At 32.1% G+C, this 20,188-nt stretch overlaps 1 protein-coding gene across 9 annotated transcripts in view; it reads right to left on the bottom strand.

Annotated features, from left to right (window-relative positions):
• Positions 1–20,188, bottom strand: part of Baz2b (bromodomain adjacent to zinc finger domain 2B) — a 264,182-nt gene that overhangs the window by 161,844 nt on the left and 82,150 nt on the right. Inside the window, exon 1 of one of the 9 annotated variants that reach the window (XM_076865721.2) lies at positions 17,713–17,764. The exons of the other annotated variants lie outside the window; for them this stretch is intronic. The gene's annotated coding sequence lies outside the window, so the exon portion shown is untranslated. Of the gene's footprint in view, positions 1–17,712; positions 17,765–20,188 lie in introns of those variants that run through there. 9 annotated transcript variants of the gene reach the window in all.

The raw sequence follows: 20,188 nt of genomic DNA, 5'->3' as shown, positions 1-20,188 counted from the left end.
CTTTATTTATTTATCTTTATGTGGTGCTGATGATTAAACTCAGTGGCTCACCCATGCTGGGCAAGTGCTCTACTATTGAGCCACAACCCCAGTCCCAAGTCTTTGCTTTTAATCTTCAAAAATCTCAGTTTTAACTTTCAGAACTCAACACAAAATTAATTACTCATTTGATTTATGACTTATAGATAACTATAAGTTCTCAAAAACAATAGCAACACTAACACAACAAACATAGTTCTTTTAATTCTCAGAATACAGTCCTCTAGAGATATATAATCAAACTATAATATCGAGAAGTCATTTTAAATAGTTTTTCTCTTTGTGGTTATATCTTCAACTGGATTAAAAAAAATCAGGCCCACTCATTACATTTTATACCACTTTAAGGACCACATGTAACTAGACAGCAAGCAATTTTGATAAAACCAAAATCAAGGTACCCAAACAATATATAAATCAGCATTTGTTCAATAGGGAATCCTTTAAACACATGCGGAAACTTAATTACATGAGTAAAATTTCAAGTGCTAAAGAGTACACCATATTCTAGGAAGTTCCATTGCACTGATGTAAATGATAATACCTTTTCTCAGACACTGAAATCTTCTTGCTTAGTGAGGAAGCCTAATATTGGGTAACTAGACAGTTAAAACTGTTAAAGCATGAGTTGGCAGCTATAGGGCAGATACCACCTCACTAAAGGAAGACTGATCTGCAAGAAGTTATCTGAGTCAGCAGTTTCCTCTGTAAAGGAACTGAAACTATTATTGTGCTGTATGTTTTCTTCAATGACTATATTTACCATCACCAAAATACTGGGGATTTCATTAAATGAAGATTATATGAGTTTAAAACTATTTATTTAAATGATTCACTCAGAAGATAACTTCAAATAACTCATTAGATCTTTCATTACATCTCAAATTTCTCCACCAAAATATCCCTTGTAGGACTCAAGGGTTTTCTTCCATTTGCAACATTGTAAGTCCTGTTATTATTGGCAGAAAGAGACCAGAAATATATACTTGCTATAAATTCTCAACAAATTTAGAGAGGAAAGAATTTAATATGGAGAAAAGATGACATCAAAGAAAAGGAACAGAAACAAAACATTTTTGCCTGGGTTTCCATTTGTCCTTCCAATATGCTAATGACATTCTGCATAGGGAGAACTTTAAGAGTTAAGCTAAATTTGGTATTCCATATACTTATATAAATAGAACTCATATCAGAATTCTATAAGAACCTACTATTCATTTGGCAAAGCAAATATAAATAATATACAAGACACACTGGTTACCAACTCTAAAATTCTAAGTCCTTCCTATTTATTGAATTCTTTAATCCCACTTAGAGCATAAGTGGGTCATAGATCATTAGAAGTCATAAAATTCACATAATGGGATCCATCAAAAAATATCGAGGTATTTGCTAAAGAGGTTTGAGAAACATTGATCTATTTGGCTTCCCAGTAATTTGTTTATAAGAAAACAAAGGATTTTACAATCCCTAGTCATTCTAACTACAATTTTATGTTAGCATATATATGTATATATTGCTCTACATATATGATTACTACTTTATACATACACATCTGTACATGTCTGTCCACACATTCACACATGTACACTACTTTACACTAGCAGAATCCAGGCTTTTTATATAGTCCATGGATGTGAGAGCAGATGTACAAAATTTATAGAATTCCTGTAGGTTTCAGGGGCATATATTCTTAACCTTCCAGTATAAGCAAAAAAATATAGATAAGGAATGTTAAATTAGCTGGGCACCTGGTATGCAACCCAAATGCTAGTCTTTTCCTTTGTATGCTCAACTCAATTAAGGATATCAAAGTTATTTTACCTATATACTACAAGTGATTATACAATTACACAAAATTTATAAAAATATCAGATGTTTGATCTTTCAAAAAGCATTTTTTAAAACATGAAAATGCTAGGTACTTGAGATGTAATGAAAGGATTCATATAGTAGGTTGAAACCATAATAGAAACCTAATCAAAACCAAATTAAACAGATTCTTACTTGCAAGAAATTGAGCTATGTAACAGTCACCTTGGTACCAGGTATTAGAATATGGTCTAGAATCAGGAGACAGTGGCCTTTTGGGGGGCTATATATGTAGATGAGCCCGGAGAGATTACGCAATTAAATAAGCAGTGGGAAGATATAATATTTATTCCTTATTTTCTTAATGACTAGAGAGAGGTATTTACATTAAAATCTACACATTTTCTCATACTCAGAAAATATAAAAACATGATGTGAAAGCAGAATATTTCTAAAACTAAATTGTCATATTAGAACACACCTCACTCATGCCAAAATTTTTAAGCACATATTTATAATTGTTTTATAATAAACATTATATAATTTTATTCTCTAATAATTACATTTATGATTCATCTATACTCTCAATTTTCTTTGTTTTTCTAAACTTTTAAATTTTAATATCTACAAAGACCACATGCTCATATTTCACTCCTAACCAGGGAGTAGGAAGATCCACAATCCATTATTTTTTCCTTCTTCTTCACTCATGCTTCCCCTTTTTATTCCAGCTAATTCATCAGGTAGCACTTCTTGCTGTTAATAAAATCCTTGTTCCTTAACAGTCGGCCACAATGACCCCATCCCTATGATCAAAGATGTCTGAAACATGGGGACTAGGCATGTAGGTCCATGACAGAGTAAACAGCAGAGGTAATGAGTTCAATTCACAGTATTACAGATATCCTCAAAAAGCTATCTGAAACAAGCGTGATCCAACATATAATCGGAAATTTGTACTACGTGATATTTGCCTCTAAAAGATGCTATGATCTAATCAGATTCTTTCTCATATGGACATCTTAACTGATAGAAACAGGGAAAGTTACTGTTGAGCTGGGTGATCATTATGGCCGTAGGCCTAAGGAAATAATGATAGAAAGTACATGTGTAGAGAAGTGAAGTAACCCTGACTGCACAGATCAGAATTAGCTCATCCCAGTTTTTTTTCCTTAGACCTGCCTTTTTGATTTTCCTATATTCTGTAAGACTTCTCTGTAGGCTTCCAAATACCTATGCTTCTACTTGAGTTTTAGTGGGTTACTAAAGAGGGTTTCTACCAGCTGGTTAGAAAATTTCACTACAAATGTCGTGCTTATTCTTGTCTATTCTCATCACATCACTCATGCTATTTATATTGAGACATATTCGGTTTTCTCTTCCAATAATTCAAATACTATTGTCCTTTAAATATAGACCTAACAGTCACTTTATCCACAAAGTTGTATCTGAGAAATCTTAGGCCACAACTTCCCATCTCTGAAATATAGCTTCTACACAGGAAGCTGTTAATTACATTGATTTTTTTATTACTCTGTATTTGTTTTATGAATTCACTGCATTCAGCCTTTAGGTCTGTTGAGCCTTAGTTTCTGAAGTAATTAGGGCTGGGGTTGTGGCCCAGTGGTAGAGCACTTGCCTAGCATGTGTGAGGCACTAGGTTCAATTCTCTGCACTTCATATAAATAAATAAAATAAAGGTCCATTGACAACTAAACAGTATTAATAAATAAATAAATGTGATTAATTAAACTTACTTCAAAGAGTTATTATAAAGCCAGGGTCTAGCACACTTGCTTCTAGATATTTTTGTTCTTATGAGTTTAGCCAGTAAACTATAAAGAAGAAAATACCTGTACTTTCCTCAAAGATACAAGGTTGGCAAAACAGCTCAATAGAAGTCAACAATATATTTTTCATAATTTAAATGTGAGCAAAGAGAAATGTAAAATGTAAAGAGGATTTATAATTTCAAGCAGATTTCTTTCACAGGTAAATTGGAATTGATGTTTAAGAATACATTAGGCTATCTCCTATTAATCTGACCCTCAAAAGAATGTCATCTTTATTTTAAATAAAAATAAAACTTGAAGTTTTATTTTTAGATAAAAATGACATTTCTATTTTAGTTTTTAGATAACCAAAATATTAAAACTATTTTTCCTAGAAGTTAATACATGATTTTATAACCTTCATTATTCAAAAAACTAATTCAGACTATAACTTCCTTTTTCTCAGTAATTTTGGGACCAAGATTTCTCCTTTTTGACATTGACAAGCTCCTCATATCCACGAATAAATACTACAATTCCTTTCACCATTATTTTAACTATAAAATTTAGTCAATTTATATATTATCATGCTTTCAAATATGGTCCATTCATTTTCCTCAGAATTTTTATTATTTTCTGAATTGCATACATTTGTCCATATCTTACTGTACTGACATGCCCAAATACTAATCTAATATCCATAGGTTTCATTTGGAATAATCAAGACTCTCTGTGACAATACTCAGATATTATAATATAATGCCCAAAGTATCCATCCCAAACATGTCAAAACATGATCTCCATTAAATACATGAAACATCATTTAACAACTAAATACAGTCATACAATAAGTATGAGCCAAATTTTTTTGACTTTTTATGCAAGGTAAGACAAATTACCAACTCAATAATAACATCATTCTAAAAATGAACATTGGAATGATAAAATATTATTCTGTAAGTATCCTTTACAAACACCTTGCTGATGACTAGAATATAGTCTAATGATAAAAACAAACAGTAAACCTACCAAAACTACAAAACTATCAGTACTTTAAATGCTCAAATATTCCACCTCGAATGTTCAAAAATGAAGAATATGTTGATTCCTCAGAAGGCTAATCAAAAAGTTACCACATGATACAGCAATTCTATTCAGAAGTATAATTCTATCCCCTACTCTTCATTATATGTTCATGAAAAATGGTAACATACATTCACACAAAAATTTGTCCACACAAAAAATGTTCATAGTTATTATGTAAAAGTGGAAATGGTCCAAATGGCTATCATTTGGTGAATGGATAAATGAAATGTGTTACATGCATACAATGAACTATTATTCAAACAATAAAAAGAAATGAAGAATTGACACATGCTACAACACAGAAGAACTTTGAAAACATTATGCTAAGTCAAAGAAGTCAGTAAAAAATAACCATGTGTTGCATGATTCCATTTATGTGAAATGTCCAAAAAAGAAAAATCTATATAGTACAAAAGTAAATTAGTGGTTGCCTAGAGCTCAGGATAGGTGGTGAAAATTGGGGAGTGATTTCCAACAGGTACTGGGCTACTTTGGGGGATGATGAAATGTTTTATTATGGTAAGATTATCCAACTCTGAATACACTAAAAACTTAATTGTATATTTTTAATGGGCAAATTATATGATACAATTTATGGAATATGAATTATATCTCCATAAAGCTTTTATTATTTTTTAAAAGTATTTAGATCCCTGTGTGATAAAATGTTATTTGACTTGAATTGTCTATTGATTGCTATTTGTAGGCTCTAAATGCAAGACTAAATGAAGAATGTCTTTAGTATGACTTTTCATGTGTTTATAATGAGATAAGACAGGAAATCAAGTTATTCACCAAACTCATGCACTCATCTATATTATATCTTTCAACTCCATGTTATATATATTTTCCATATTTTTATTGGTATGTTAGAGTTATACATAATGGGGGGAGTCATTGTTATACATTTGTTAATGCACATAATATAACAATATAATTTGCCCAATTAAAAAAAATTGTAGTTGTAGAAGAACAGCATGCCTTTATTTTATCTATTTATTTTTATGTGGTGCTGAGAACTCAGTGCCTCACACATGCTAGGCAAGTGCTCTGCCACTGAGCTACATATATCCCTAACTCCTAATTTGCCCAATATTATTCCCCAGTTTCGCCTATCCCCTCCGCATGGTGTATATAATTCTTTTTTTTCTTTTTTTAAAGAGAGAGTGAGAGAGGGAGAGAGAGAGAATTTTTAATATTTATTTTTTAGTTTTCGGCGGACACAACATCCTTGTTTGTATGTGGTGCTGAGGATCGAACCCGGGCTGCACGCATGCCAGGCGTGGTGTATATAATTCTTAAAAAAATTATTAATGCTATATCACTTGGTTTGAGAACTAACAAATTTGCCCAAAATTATAAATAACTAAATTCTAGGTACAGTGGCACATGACTGTAATCCCAGTTACTCAGAAGAAAGAGGCAGGAAGATAGCAAGTTCAAGATCAGCCTTGGCAAGGTCCCTTCCTCAAAATAAAAAATAAGGGCTGGGGATGTGGCTCAGCTGTAGAGCACTTGCCTCACATGTGTGAGGTATTAGGTTCGATTCTCAGTTCTATATACAAATAAATAAATAAAATAAATGTCTATCGCTGACAAAAAATTATATATTAAAAATATAATAATGCTAACAAAAAGAAGGCTGGGAAAATAGCTCAGTAGAGTATCCCTGGGTTCAATCCCCAGTACTTAAGTACTTGCCAGACTTGTTCCACAACCTCATTCCAAAAGTCATGTGACTTGCCAGATTTTTATGACAGAGGGATTTAACAGAGATAAATAAGCCTGAAAACATAAACCATTCACTCTTATCTGAAATACCGCAAGAGCCTCCTAAGAGGTCTATTTCTCTTTCCTCCAGTTCTCTTTCATACAGACATCCGTAATTTGTTTTTTCAAGAAGGAAAAATCCTTTTAATAGAAGAATATGTTTGTGTCACTCCCATACTTAAAATCTTTTAGTGACTCTATATCCCAGTTCTTTGCTAAGCACAAAGTTCTTCTTAATAAGCTCTGACTTCTTTGGTTCCCTTTCCCACTCACTTCTCATATATTAGATGATTAAACCTCTTGTCATTCCCAAATATATTAAATTCCCCTGCATCAAGTTGTGTGTTTGGTATATGATGTTCACTCTCTCAGATGTCCTTCTCTTATTTCCTGCCAAACTCCTACTCATATTTTTGGCCTCATCTCAGCTAACACCTCCTCTCTGGGGAACCATTATAATTTGTGAGGAAGTCTAAGGTACTTCTCTCCTGCTATTCTTCTATATCTCTTAATTAATGCACTTAAAACATTGTACTATATGGAAATTTTGTTTTGATATCTGGCACCCTACCACACTGTGAGATCCTTGAGAAACCTTTCTTATAGCCTATAAGATCTTAGTAGAAGTTTTGAATGAAAATGCATAATAATCATTAACATTTATAAGGAACTCTACAATTTGAAAAAAAAAGTATACACACAGATTTTCATTTTATACTAACAAAAATCACAAAATAGGTAAGTCAGGAATTATTATTCTAATCTTACAGATAAGGAATTCCTACTGCATGTTTGTCAGGCAATGTTGCTGATGAAGCAAAAGTGACACAAAATGGAAGCAGCTAGCTTCACTGACCAGTGATTATCCTGAACTATCCAGACCAAGTCACTGCTGATTATGCCCCTGTACTGAACATGTAGCTCACATTACTTACAAGTCAGCTAAGCAGAAAGAAAACATTGATCATTGTTCTGCTATGAAGCTGAAAAATGAACCTAAATTTTGGAAACCTGGTGAATGTGTCATCATTGACACAGTTCTAGGCAAGCCCATGTATACTGAGGGTTTCTCTATTCTTCCCTGGAACATCTTACTATTATGATATGAGATAGATAATTGCTGTGGGTGTCATCAAAGCGGTAGACCAGAAGGCTGCTGGAGCTGGCATGGTGACCAAGTCTACCTAGACAGCTCAGGAGGCTAAATGAATATTATCCCTAACATCTACCACCCCAGTCTTAAGGAGTAGTGGAGGAACTGTCTCAAAACTATTTGTCACAACTGATCATTTCATAGTAGAAGTCTGGTTAATGATGATAATGTATCATAAAACCTTTAGGTTTTATATTTGTATTTGTTTTGTATTTGTTTTTGTGTGTCTGTGGCAATTTCATTAGTTTTATTAGTTTTTAAAATTTATTTATTTACTCTAACTTGTTATACATGACAGCAGAATGCATTTCAATTCATAGTACATATATAGAGCACAATTTTTCATTTCTCTGGTTATACACAAAGTAGAGTCACACCATTTGTGACTTTATACATGTACTTAGGGGTCTAAATCCAGTCAGAATGGCAGCTATTAAGAAGACAAACAACAATAAGTGTTGGTAAGAATGTGGGGGGAAAGACACACTCATACATTGCTGGTGGGACTGCAAATTCGTGCAACCAATGTGGAAAGCAGTATGGATATTCCTTGGAAAACTTGGAATGGAACCACCATTTGACCCAGCTATCCCTCTCCTCAGTTTGCATCCAAAGGACATAAAAATAGCACACTATAGTGACATAGCAACATCAATGTTCATAACAGCACAATTCACAATAGCTGAATTATGGAACCAACCTAGATGCCCTTCAATAGATGAATGGAAAAAGAAACTGTGGTACATATACACAATGGAATATTACTCAGCATTAACAGAGAATAAAACCATGGCATCTGCAGGTAAATGGATGGAGTTGAAGAATATTGTGCTAAGTGAAGTAAGCCAATCCCCCAAAGATCAAAGGCCAAATTTGTTCTTTGATATGTGAATGCTGATTCATAATGAGGATGGGAGGGAACATGGGAGGAATGGAGGAAATTTGGATAGGGAAAAGTGGGGGGAGAGGTAAAGGAAAGGATATGAGGGTAAGAAAGATGGTAGAATGAGTTTTATTATTTTTTAAATCAGTAACAACTTGACCAAAAATCTATCACCCAATTTTGAGATCCATTAAAACAAAGTTAAATGGAAAAAAATCTGGGCCAGTTTGCCCCAAACATTTCCTTCATTCTATCACTCCAAACTCAACAATAAATATTAAAGGACCTAGAAGGGAGACAGACAGGAACTTGGCAACTACAATCCTAATTTTAAATAAACTTTATTTCAACTTTATTTTTCCTTCTGTTGTTCCTACCTACTTTTATTCTTTCTTATTTTTCTGATTTGATGGTTCCATTTACTATTTGTGTAAGGTGTTCGTTTTCCTTGATAACTTTTTTTTTTTTTTTTTGGAGGGGGTGGGATCCTAGAGATTGAACCCAGGGGAATTTACCACAGAGCTACATCAGCAATCCTTTTTTATTTTTTGTTTTGAGGCAAATAAGTTTGCCTAAATTGCCCAGACTAGTCTCAAACTTGAGATTCAAGTTCAAGACCAGTCTCAGCAATTTAGTGAGACCATGTTTCAAAATAACAAAAACGGATGGGATATAGCTCAGATAGAGTACCTTTGGGTGCATTCTCAGTAGTGGAGGAAACTTTTTTGTATTGCACTTAGTTTTGGTCCCATGAACTTTTTTGAAACTAGGGATTAAACCTAAGGGCACTTAACCACTGGACCACATCCCCAGACAATTTTACTTTTTATTTTGAGAAAGGCTCTCGCTAAGTCACTTAAGGCCTTGCTGTGTTGCTGAGGCTGGCCTCAAACTTGTGATTTTCCTGCCTCAGCCTCTCAAATTGCTGGGATTATAGGAGTACACCACCTCGTTTTGCCTACTCATTACCTTCTTGCCAGATCAGCATTGTCATGATGAAAATGTTTTAACTATTTTAGCTAAATATTTAATTTTTATCCAGAAGGTCATTCAAAGTATTTAGTCCACCTCAATTCTGTGTTCAATAAACTATTGAAATTTTGTTTTCAAGTGAAAATTTATTTCCAAGAGATTTCTCTAAGCCTAACCTGTGGTAATATCACTATCAGTTCCTATGTAGGTGTGAAAAATTCACTGGACTCAAAAGTTTCTCCCAATCAAAAAAAAAAGATTCCATGAATTTTCAATATTCACAAAATTGTTAGCTCTTTTAAACTGCCTATGTATCAGTTAAAAAGAATATTCTCGTAATTCTCATGTATACCCATTGATGAGAAATTTTAAAGGAACTTCTAATTATTCTTCATTTTGTATAGAAATTACTCTCTGATGCCCTAAACAAAATTCTCATCAGGATTACCCATTATATCTGTCAGTATTGTTCAGTTCTTTATTGAATCCACAAATTTCATTCATTATTGTTTGTGGGTTTGCAATATTATAAATCCATTCTAGTAGTATTATAAATCCATTGTAGTTAGACCAAAAAGTTTCCCTATTACAATATTGCCCGATTTCTTGGATTCTAATGATCTCATCAAGCCAGTGAACCCTGTCTTTTGTCTTAGTGGTCTCACTTATGTATGAAAGGTACATTTTTCTCCTAATTCACACTGAATTCTAGAATATATACTTTTAAGATTTGTCTCAAAAACACCAATTGAAATGCCTAGTCTTCTCCCTCAGATTTAAAACTATGAAACATTAACATATATTTAGGAAAATAAATTAATATGAAATAACTAAAGAGTATATTGGAGATAATTTTCAGTTACATATAATTGAGTGAATTTACTTTATAGTGCTCAAAAAGCAATCCAAAATAAACATATCTTAAACTGGGCAGAACTACATTATTTTGTGAATTAATAGTGGAAACATCAATACCATCCTTCTATAACAGAGTGTCTAGTGAATAAGATATCCAAATTCAATGATATTGTTCTATAAAATATTAAGAAACACTGGGATTACATATAACCAGAAAGTTTATTTTATTCTTTAAATTTACTTTCCGAAGTAACTATTGGTACATGCCTATAATCCCAGAGACTTGGGAGTCTGAGGCAGGAGAATCCCCAGTTCCAAGCCAGCTTCAGCAACCTAGCAAGGGCTGGAGATGTAGCTCAGTGGTAGAAGACCTATGGGTTCAATCTCTAGTAATGCACACACATGTTCTTACACATAATACATATGGCTTTCTGTTTTCCTTTCTTTTAAAAAATAAAATACAGGCTATGTCCTGAGACCAATATTCATTAAGCTTAATCCTTTACATACTTTATATGTTATAATAGAATATGTTAATACTTGATTCAACTTTTTTAAAAAAATTTTTAGTTGTACATGGACACAATATCTTTATTTTCTTTATTTTTATGTGGTAAGGAGAATTGAATCCAGTGCCTCAACAAGTGCTAGGCAAGCATTCTACCACTAAGCTATAACCTTAGCCCCTTGATTCAACTGTTGTGTAAAATAGTTTGATGTGCCTCAAAAAGCTAAATATAAACCTGGCACGATGGTGTATATGTGTAATCTCAGCTACCTGAAAGGTTTGTGAAGGGGGATCACAAGTTTAAAACCAGCCTGGGTAATTTAGCAAGACCCTGTCTGAAAATAAAATTTAAAAAAGGGACTGGAGATGAACTCAGTGGTAGAACACTTGTCTAGCATGTGCACACTTTGGGTTCAAACCCCAATACTACCAAAAAAAAAAAGCAGAGACTTCAAAAAATACTTCAGGAAGACTTGAGAAGATGCCCTACAAACAGATAAATGAATAAATATGATAAATGCACATATATTTTGTTTTATTTAGATATATGCAGTTGAGTCATAAAAGACAATGAAGTTCTGAAACATGCTACAACATGGTTGAAAACTTAATGCTAAGTAAAATAAATCTGACCAAAAAAGGGTCAAATACTTTATCATTTTACTTATCAGAAATCTTCTAGGGACAAAGAGTAGATTAGAGATTAGTAGAGCTGGAAGGTAGAAGAAATGGAAAGTCATTGCTTAATGATTAGTTTCTGTTTGGGTAACGAAAAGAATTTGGAAATAACAGTAATGGTTGCACAACATTGAATATAACTAATGCCACTGAACTGCCTGCATAAAACTGATCAAAACTGGGGCTATGGTATAGCTCAGTGGTAGAGCATTTGCCTAGTATATGCAACACCTTGAATTTGATCCCTAGCATACCCCCAAAAAAACTGAAATGGCAACTTTTATGTTAAATGTATTTTGCAACTTTAAATGTGAATTGTATCTTAATCTAATTTTTAAATGTTTGAAGTTCTTCACTGCTTCAAAATTTTGCGCAGATTCCTTTTCCTTAAAAAAAAAAAAAAAACTTCCCCTCCCCGTGTTATTCTAGTAAAGTATTTTAGTTATTTATATCACTCATTCAGCAATTAATCTTATCTTCCTTTTGACATTCCTAGTGTTTAAAATTACTGGGACATAGTTAATATTTCATTATGCTTTGCTTACAAAACAAGATTAATTGCTCAAGTTATCAAATCAACAACCATATGTAATATTTGTTTGTACTTTGTTTGCCAAACTAGACTAGTAATAGCTCACACTGAGAAATCAAGACTCAGTAGCAACCTACTTCTTCAAATTAACAAAATTTTTTCGATTTTATACCTGCACAAATGTATTAAATAAAATTTTCTATAATAAATGGTAAGAGACCACATTCCAAAAAAAATTAATCAGAATGCTCATTCTCTGAGCATTCCAATTAATCAAGGATATAACAGATTTAGTTCAGTATGATTATTAAAGATAGACGATAATGAATACTTTAAAAACAAATTTCTAATTGACCATTTTTTTTTCTTGACTGAATCAAAGACAAGAAACTATTCAAAACTTTTTAAATGATGAGTAATACACAAGCATTTAACATATACACTAATATTTTCTATGCCTAAGTAGAAATATTTAGGATATAAAATTATAATCTTTAACAGAATTAATTAATATGAAAATTACAGTTATTTTAGTGATAATAAAAATAACTAACTAAATTTTTCTTTTACTTAAATAATGCTTAAAATAAACATACTTAAGAGAAGTCTTTAAGGCATGATAATGAAAGAGAAGACTTCAGAGAAAATAATAGGAAGGATAAACACAATTTTTAAAATTGTTGTTGTTCTTTGAAAAAACAACATAAGAATTTTAAGAAATGGCTGGGCACAGTGTTACACATCTTTAATTCCAGTAACTGAGGCAGGAAGTCACAAGTTCAAAGCCTATCTTAACAACAAAATCCTCAGTAATTTAGCAAGACTTTGTTTCAAAAAAAAAAAAAATTCTTTTAAAGTATTTTCTTAGTTGTTGATGGACCTTTATTTTATTCATCTATTTACATGTGGTGCTGAGAATCAAACCTAGTGCCTCACACATTTGAGGCAAGCATTCTACCACTGAGGCACAACCCCAGCCCTGTCCAAAAAAATATTTTAAAAGGACTAGGGATGTAGCCTAGTGGTAAAGAACCCCTGGCTTCAATCCCTGTTTTTGAGAAGTGCATCAAAACAGCTGCACTAAAGTCACATACTTTCAGAAACCTAGGTATATAAAGCCTAGGTAAAGTTTCTGCCCATTTTCAGAGTAAATGCTTTAAAATGAGCTATTTTAGAGTCATCAGACTACTTTTATCTACAGCAGGGTTTTGTGCTTTTTAAAATTTTATTTACTTTTTTTTAATATTTATTTTTTTAGTTGTAGTTGGACACAATACCTTTATTTATTTTTATGTGGTGCTGAGGATAGAACCCAGGGCCTCGCATGTACTAGGCAAGTGGTCTACCACTGAGCCACAACACCAGCCCCTGTTTTTTTTTTTTTTTTTTAATTTTTATTAGTACTTTTTTATGTTATGTCTTTGGAAAAATATTTCTTAACTGCTATTTGTTTGATTTGTTAACTGTGTCTTTAAACACATATTATAAATGTAAACAATATTAACTCACATGAAGATTTAAAAAGTATAATTATATTTTGATTCAGAAGACAAAAATTTAAAAATTTTTAAATTTGGCATTGTTACATCAAAAGTAAAACTGCTTCAAAGAACAACTATATTTATATTTCCTACTACAGTAGAACAACATATTCACTTTTACAATGAAAATACCCACTGGCATCTTAGAGATTATTACTTTTCCAGTCAGAAACATGGTTGTACAGCAAGCTCACTGGTCAAATCAAAAAGGGAAGGAAATAAAAAATAGTCTCCAAGCTGACAGAACATGAGTTAAGAATTATTATTTATTAAAAAGTTCTAAAAAAAAAAAAAAAACTTCTTATATGATTTATATTTCAGGAATTAAAATTTATACATGAATCCAACAAGTTTGGGCTGTTATTCCAAAGTCAGAGCATATTAGAAAAGGAATGAAGATGATGATGATAGCAACTATGATTTTTTAAAGCATTCATTAAACATTTTACATTGGGTTGGGAGCCAGGAGTAGAAGGAGTATCTGTACTAGGTAACTATAGTGAAAGCTTGTACAAATGACTTGACTCCATGATTAAGAATCTATAAAATTTATGTCCCAAGACTATCACTGTGCTACAATGCAGAACAAAAATTAATGTTCAACAAGACCTCAAAACAATACAAAAATTAACATCACATACTTTTTTTTTAACATAAGGAACATTTTCAACAGAATCTAAAGACCTGGATTTAAATCCAGTCTTTAGCTTCACCATTTTTATTAATGATGTCAGGCAAATATTAATCTGCCTCCATTCATTTTCTCTAAATATTAAATGAAATATTTATTTACCTTAGAGTGCTATGTTTAGAATCAAATGTAAAAGTATGCTGGTATGATACTCATGAATATAGTAGTTACTGAAATACTCTAAAAATTTGGATATCCAGAATAATTATTTCTTTGATAAAAACAGTTTTTTCACTTTTTAAGTCTTATTATTTTTCAGATGCTTAGATGTTACTCTAGTTAGTAAATATGTAAAACCATAAAAATGCAAAGATTCACTGAAGAATTATAGCAAATGCTCCTGAATTCCATTACCAATACCTCTTTGGCTGAGTAAATGCAATTCATTCTTCAATCCAATTTAGGTTGTTATCTCCTCTGTAGAACCTTCCTGTATTTCCAATTGCACATAGACATTTCAAATCTACCACATCCAAACCTGAAGTCCTGTTTCTTCATCCCCATTCCAAATATGTTCCACCTGAAAACCCAACATCATCTTTTAATTGCTAAGCCAAAACCTTATTCATCCTTTCTTCCTTTTCCTCTCTCACATCTACTCCATCAAGAACTATTTTGTTTTACCGTAAAAACATCCAGTTATTGATTGATTGATTGATTGTACAAAGTGACCTACCACTGAGCAACATCCCCAACCACTTTTAAATTTTTTTTTTTTTTTTTAATTTAAGACATGGTCTCATTAAGTTGCTGAGGTTGGCCTTGAACTTGTGATCCTCCTGCCCGAGGCCTCCCCAGTTGGTGGGATTGCAGGTTTTGAGTCACTGTGCCCAGATAAATCATCCAGATTTTACTTCTCCCTAGCCACTACCTTCTCTCATTTAGATTATCCTAAGAACCTTTTAACTGGTGGGCCTTGCCACGATACAGTCTATTCTCAGCATAGCAACAGAAGTGATCCTATGTGTCAGTTCAATTAAAAATATAATCCAGATCTACAGAAAGCCATGTAAGGCTTCAGTGGTCTCTAAGGTCCTCCCTTGTACTCTCCCTTCTCCCTCACTCTACTTTCCATCACAATGGCCTCCATTCATTTTAGAGCACATACCAGTCAGGCTCCTGCCTCATGCTCTCTGCCTTGAAGACTCCTCCTAAGGGCATCTACACAGCTAACTTCTTTGATCTTTGCTCAGTATCACTTTATTTATTGTTTACTTCTAAGTCTACTATACATTCCACAAAGGTAGAGACCTTTGAAAGTTTTATTTACTGATATTTTTCCATATACATAGAGCAGCACACAAAAATGCGAATTAAGTATGTAAATAAAAAAATACATTGGATATTTCTCCTTTGTGCCACTTTGGTATTTTGTGCTTACCTCTCTTGTATAGTTATCACATTATACTGTAAAGAGCCTGTTAATTTTCTGCCCCTTCGACCATTGTGTTTTCTTTCTATTGTTATCACCTATACTTCCTTACAGGCCCAAACACTTTGGAAAAACTCAGCAACATTTGATAAATTAATAAAAAATAAAACCAACTATATCAAAGATTTAAGCACCTTTACTATCTCCATAATCTAAACACAATGCTTAAATGTATGACACTAGAGACTGAGTTCTGGATTCTAGATTCTGTTAGTGATTTTAGTCTGACTCTGGCACTTATTGGCAAAAGGACCTTGATTGCATTATTTAAATTCTCTACAACAATTCCTTATCAATTAAAATAGAATAAAGGTACCTGCACATGACATAATTATCATCAATATTAAATGATGATAGCGGGGACTGGGGTTGTGGCTCAGTGGAAGAGGCAAGCACCTAGCATGTGTGAGGAGGCACTGGATTTGATTCTCAGTATCACATATAAATAAATAAAATAAAGGTCCATTAATGACAAAAAATTTTTAAAAATGATGATAGAATTAGCCCAGATGTTTGCACATGGTATGCATTTAATACACAACATCTATTACTTGTTATTACAAAAATAGGTTACTTAAGTTAGTAAATTTGTAAAGCAAAGATAATGTGAAGATTATCATTTAAATTCTGTTTGATAAGTAAGTTAGAATATTCACTAAACACAATATTTAGAATCTCCTTAGGACATAACAAGAATTTATATTAAAAATTACTGAGTCACCAAAAATAAACTTGATAAGCATTTTACAGAAGAAATACCTTAATTTTCAATAAAGAGGAATTCTATTTACATAATCCCAGAATATTTTTGAATATTTTAAGATGTTAGGCTCTATAATATTCTTCAGTAACTACCTTCAAATTTTAAAAAATTTTAAATGATTTCTCTTATATAAGCAAAATACCCAACACTAGATATTAAAAATTAAATATGGTACTATTTAGGTCACCTATACATATAGGCCTATAATATACACATATATTCTTCCTTCTACTCTGAACAATCTCATTTTTAAAAGTATGACTTTTGAGAAAAAGTTAAATAAATTCTAACTTTTACTAAATTATCTCTAAGCTTGCCATTTCTCATTTTAGTCATGTGTCCAATTATATGTATATTATTTGGGTAATGTAATATTGATGTTGGAGCAACACTGGGAGTTCAGTTCAATTTAAAAGGCTAATGTAATAGTGTTTATTTTAAAGCTCTAAAAATTTTCTGCTATTTCTGTCTACTGTGGCTCTTAATGTCTTCCTATCTGCAGAGTCACTTATCTATTTTATAAAACATGTGTGAATTTGTTTTCTTTATAGTTTGTACTACCACCAGGAAATAGTGCAAATTTTACCTAATCACTCATATGGTAGTGGACAAGAAAACTGAGGTAAGCAATTTAAATGATTGTCCCAAGACTACAGATGGAGTGACTGCCAGCTTTAGGATTAAAGCTAAGAAGCTCATTATTCCCTTCTTAAATTTTGAATACTGAACATTGTTTTTAAGTCATGATGATCTCTTAACTAAGAACAACAATATAATAAAATTATTATCAACACAATATATGTAAACAGAATTATGAAATTTATTAAATAATAAAATTACTTTATCCCAGTAGTCACTGAAAAAAATTAATCTAATTTACTCCATAAGTTATTTTTAAAATTTTGCTTAGAGTGCCAAGAAAGTAGCAGCTTAATATATTTTATCATTCTAATGTCTTTAAATATAGCTAACTTCTTTAACCAAAATCTACAATAAGTATATGAGATGGTTGGATTTAAGATATCAAACAGAAATACTTTTGCATTTTTAAAAAAAAACCCACAAACTTAAAAACAGTTGTTTCTACTCTTATTATAAACTTCAACTTCAAGATATATTTGTAAGAGATCTATCAATGAAAAGACAATGATAAAAAGTAAAGCAAACATCAAATACTCTTGCATTCACAGGAGAAAAAGACAGTATAACATTAGCAGCTTACTGTGGAGAGTGGGTTTAATCAGGAAGTAGCCATTATCCTTTCGATTCAGAGCAGTGACAGCACTCCAAAACAACAAGCCGTGATATTCTTTCAGTTAAAAGGCATGAAAGAATACCTGCTATTGTGTCCTAGCTTTGCTGACCCCAAAGGTCACCATATGTCTTTTATCAAAAGCTATAATGAAAACATAATCCAAGCAAGCATTTAGAATGCTCTATTTCTTGAAACACCTAAAATCTACCTAACACAACCTCTCTCTCTCAGTTACTCACAAAACATGGCTGTCTTATTCAGAGATTAGCAATTATTGTAATGAGATACTGTCGGAGAGGGTCAAATAGTACTTCCTGCAGTTTACACATCTTGATTTCCTGGTAAACAAACTGAAAGGCAGGTGGAGCACTTAGATCACCAGTAAACGTGAAGGCTCACGTGACAAAACTAAGGCAGGTAAAGCTGACGTCTCAAGTAATTGATTCTTTTCTTAATTTTATTAACATCAAAACCAACAATGAGAAGAATTTTGTTTCTTCCTTTTTAAAAGGGAGTTCATTCTTGACGTGAAATAACTCACAGTTTAAAATAAAAAATGCTTAAAAACTGAGATGGTTTAAGCAGCTTTCAAAAATTAGTTTTAGTAAATAAGCTATAAAAACGAGACAAATGCTAACAAATTGCTTTAAAAACAAATAAGGATTTAAAAAAAAAAAAAAAAAAAACCTAAGGAAAAGTCTTTAAATTTCAACTCCTTCAAGAAAGTAAATAAAAGAAATTTCTGAGCCTTAATAAAAGACCAAAATTAAAATTCTTTGCCAAAGCACACCTCCAAAATACTACTTTAAAATTTATGTAGCAGTCTTTGAAAAAAACTCAATCGTATGAATCAAAAAGTTTACATAACTTGAAGCTATTCCTTATATCATTTTAAACTTGTATTTCAAAGAAGAAAAAAAAAAAAAAACCTGGTCAACTGTGAGCACTTAAAAAAAATTGTTAGCTTGAAAACTAAGTTTCCTTGTCCTTAGTTTTTCCTCCCTAAACTGCTCTTCTTTTTGCTCCCTAAATTTCTAATATAGTTCAATGAAGGTTGATTTAAATTAATTATGGGTATAAGACAAATAAAAACCTATGATAAACTAAGTCACTACTTTTAAAATATGTAGGCGTTTTTAAAAAATCTGTAAAAATTGCATTTCTTAAAGATTCTATGTTTACGAACACTACACCTTTGTTTTATTATGAACATAGTATGTTTTCATTTTAATGCAAAGAGCTCAAGACTTTTTTAACAATATAATCTTATCAAAACATTAAAATTATATTGCTTAGATTAGGTTTATAATAATTCAGTATGCAAAATAAAGTTAATGCACTAAAATAGAAAATACAACAAAACAGAATAATAATAAAATCAACAACAAAAAGCAAACCCAAGCAGATAAGACTGTGCCAAGGGTACAGAATCTCTCATCACAAATACCTAATTTGTCATTTCAGAAGTAAACCTTCAGTATTAAATCACTGTAACACAAGTCACTAACAATCACTAATCACCACCTTTACCTAAAATGACATGTGAATGAAGGAATTTTCAGAAAACTATGATTAAGGCACTAACAGTTTCAGCTGAATTTGCTGGTCAAATTAAATAACTTATATGTTCTATAGCCACTTGGAATGCAAAAACACAATTCTTATTTCTACTATAGAAAATTTAAATTGTATTTCCTATGATATTGGTAGGTTTGATTTTGTAATTCGTTTGCCTAAACAAAACAAAAATTTAAATTAGAAAATTATTACTTTGTTTTAAAAAATCCATGATTATCTTAATTTCCCATAAAGGGCCAAAATTTAGAGAATGATGAAGAAAAATGTAGAAAGGAAGAGAAAATAAATGATATTTTATTTTATTCAAGATGGCATTTATCAAGGGCTGGTGAGTTTGGATATTAAGAATCTAGAGATAAGACAAAAGGGGAGAGAAGTATATATGGCACCCTGTGAGTTATGAAAAGACTCCCTCTCTGAGCTGACAAATGAGAAAAGGGAACTCCTACCCCCACCCCATCTCCTTAGAGTATTTCAGCCAGGCACTCTTTTTAGAGCACTTTCAGCACAACTAACTGTACCTAATGATTCTATAAAGGCAAAAAGATTCAGAAAATATTCTTCTGCTCTCAGGCAAGTCCCAAAACAGGACAGATAACTCAGTAACTTAAAAAAATAACTGCACCATGTCAGTTGCTACCATGTCAACTGACATGCATCTGGATTGAACACTATTAAAATTTAACAATGCTTCACTCTGATATTCATATGAGGTAAATAGGGAGTAGCAAATCAAATCTTCGTTATAGTTGGCTGAGTCTCCTTTATGTCCCCAAATTGCTAAGCTTGTGTACTCCTACCTCCCAGATTATTTTTATGTTGTTTCCTATTTCTTCCACCACACCTCATTATCAGGATAGGTCTC

Source organism: Callospermophilus lateralis, chromosome 9, assembly GCF_048772815.1.
Source record: "Callospermophilus lateralis isolate mCalLat2 chromosome 9, mCalLat2.hap1, whole genome shotgun sequence".
Lineage (NCBI taxonomy): Eukaryota > Metazoa > Chordata > Mammalia > Rodentia > Sciuridae > Callospermophilus > Callospermophilus lateralis.
This window is presented reverse-complemented; position numbering and strand designations above follow the sequence as displayed.